Consider the following 3,157-nt stretch of genomic DNA (forward strand, 5'->3'; position numbering starts at 1 on the left):
GAGAGTAAACATTTTACTCAGTCTTAGTCTAAGTGCCTGTAAGAGTTTCAGGCTATAAAGTGACCATCTTTTAGCAGACATGATGTCAGCTGTCTGTACCACCTACAATTCTAATTTGGGACTTTTCTCTCTGCCGAAGAGGCAGGACTTACCATGTATTTATACTATCTGACCATGTGCTTGCCCTGCACCTGCCTGGCCACACTGACCAGACCACCTCAGTCAAGGTCAGGCAATCCTAGTCAAGATCAACTAACTGAATACGCTCTCCAGAATATAAATTAGATACACCAAAACTAGTCAGTGCCAAAATGGTGAAAGTATGTAAAACCGAGACTGGTGGCCACCATGCCTTTCAATGACCTACTTTTTTTTTTTCCCTTCAGTGGGTATATTCTTGCACCAGAGAAATTTAATCAGGATACATCTTAACTATCGATAGGAAATGCTGTATGATTGATTGGTCAGTTATTCTATATTGGAAAGCTTGTCCAAGCCATCGAGTTGCCCATGCTGTTGTCGTGTTTTGGCAGCTGCAGATAAGTGCGTTGATGTCTCTGGGCAACGTCTGTTTAATTCCCCTGTGTGAAAACTAATTTGGTAGCACTCATTTCATTTCAACATTGAGCTTTTGGAATTCTTTTGCAATCACTTCTAGTCTGACTCTCTGAGAAACGAGTGCAAATTGCTTTGTAAATCAACAACGAAAGAATCAATATCAGTGATGTTCTTTTTAAAGGATTCAAGAGAAATAGTCCCCATAAGCCACTGTCAACTATATTCCAAGGTTCAAAGGAAATATTCTGAAAATGAAAGCAAAGGCTATCACACAATATTATCAAAAAGGTTAAGTGGTAGTGAATAAAAGCCAGACTATAATTTGAGAAGTAGATGTTTATTCTGAGAACAAAACTAACTTAAAGGAAATATCAGAATCAAGCTTTGTTTTTTTTTGGGGGGGGGGGGCCATTGATTTAAGAATTGATGCAAATAAAAATTCTTATCAGAGAGCTGCTGGCAAAGATATTTTCAATCCAGTGTCTTCTTTTATTATTATATTAAGTCTCCCAAGATGAAGGAGACCATATTTGTCATCAAATCCAAGTTCACATTTCATGCTTAAGCCAATTCTATACTCTTAAGGATATGAGCCACACAACCTTCCATGGACCACACCTCATAAGATAAGTCAGGAAAAGAAATAAGTGAATTTGGAAACACAACATTGAGATGATTCTTTAAGGCTCTTGTTAATGTTTGGAAACATAGTGCTTTTTTTTTTTTTTTTTTTTTCTGTCATCCCTAGTATGAAAGTGTTATTAGTAATTATTGTGGCAGAGACTGATAATTATCTCCAGATTTGGTTCTCCTTAATCCCCAAATATTTGCTTGGCACATGACTGCTAAAAATAAAGATTACATTCCCAAAGTTTCCTTATGGCCATGTATTTCAGTTACGATTGCTGTGTAACAAATTACTCAAAACTTAGAGGCTTAAAAACACCCTGTTATACTCATGTACTTTGTGGGGCCAAGACTCCGGGTGGTGTACCCATACAGTGTCGGCTTCTGGCATGGTGGGCTGACTTCTTTCACACGCTATTGGCCACAGCAGTCACAAGCCCACTCAGATTCAAGAAGAGGGGAAATAAGACTTTGACTTGGATGGGGAGGGCAAGGCCACACTGGTCAGAAGATATTATTGCAGTCACCTGTGGAAGACGCAATCTGCCACACTCCGGGTGTGGCAATGGTGACTAAGTTCTGGCCAAGATGACAGAGAAGGAATTGGTGTGTATAACTTCTTAGAAGTGTCCTTAAAGGGTCTATATTGGGGCGGGGAAGGGGAGGGTCACTTCTCTTTTACACTTTCCTCTTCACTGATGGAAAGATGTGATGACTGGACGTGAAGCAGCTATTTAGGACCACAAATTGAGGGTCACAGAGCAATGAGCTGGAAGGAGCTAGGTCTCTGATGGCCACAAAAGGGACTGGTTTGTTACATCTGATTTTTACTCTGAGTTTCCTGAGTCATGTATTTGCTCTTCTGTGTGGGTGTAAAGATAAATCAGAATACCTGAGCTTGCTCTGGAACTATTTTATTTACAATGATACATATAGTCATTGTAGAAAATGAAGTGAGTGTAAACAGTATTTAATTGACAAAGGACAATTTCCTCTACTTTAAAATGGAAAACATTTGTAGTATAAATGTCATTTAAAAGTCAAGGATATCGGGGAACCAGCAGTTAGCGTAATGGCTATGTCGCTGGACTCCCACGTAGTCGACCGTGGTTCGTGTCCCGGACCCGGTGGCTTAAAACCACACCGGGTGCGTGTGCGTGCGTGGGTGCCCAAGATCCCGAGAGGAGAATGGAGGAGAAGGGATTGCAGCGTGACCATCCTCCCGGGGGGTGATTTCTCGCTTTCTGTCTCTATGTCTCTGTCTGGCGAGTGCACGCGCCCTACAGTGAAAATCTCTCCAAAAAAAAAAAAAAAAGTCAAGGATATCTACTCCAAAAGTATGCATTTGTAATTCTATTTCTCTTACTATATTGAACCACCCCAATTTTTAGAGATAAAACTCGAAAGTACACGAACAATAAGGGAAAGTTTTAAAATAATAAGAGCCTAGTCAGGAAAAAGCTCTTCATGCTTTAGCACTACGACATTTTATGCGAATTGCTGTACTATCCTGTTTGAACGGCATCAATTATAATAATTTTGACAAGTGTCTCACAATAAACGGGGCCTCTATCTCAATAAACAGCACTAAATGCACGAATGAGGAAAGGCTGAATAAAACGTGGTGAGACAAAAAGGTATCACAAAGATGGGGCAGTGTTGCTTTCTCCCAAAGAGAATCGGTACTATGATATGACTTGAAACAAAAGGCATTACCAACACTTATCAGAGCAACTAGATTCCTGCAGGAAAATGCCACCACTGAAGTTTCAGGACAAATCGCGTGGCACCAGCTCCGCGCGGGCTGCGGGTGGTGGATTACGGGTGGGAACTGGGGAGACTGCCAGACTGCTCGGTTGGGCCTCAAGCCCCGGGCGCGTGCCGGAGCAGCGCCCCCCGCCAGCGCGCGGGCGCCCGCCACGGTCCTCCACCCTGCAGCGGTCACAGCGGCGGGGGGGGGGGGGCCGCGGGG

Source organism: Tupaia chinensis, unplaced genomic scaffold (assembly GCF_000334495.1).
Source record: "Tupaia chinensis unplaced genomic scaffold, TupChi_1.0 Scaffold149256_1, whole genome shotgun sequence".
NCBI classification, from domain to species: domain Eukaryota; kingdom Metazoa; phylum Chordata; class Mammalia; order Scandentia; family Tupaiidae; genus Tupaia; species Tupaia belangeri.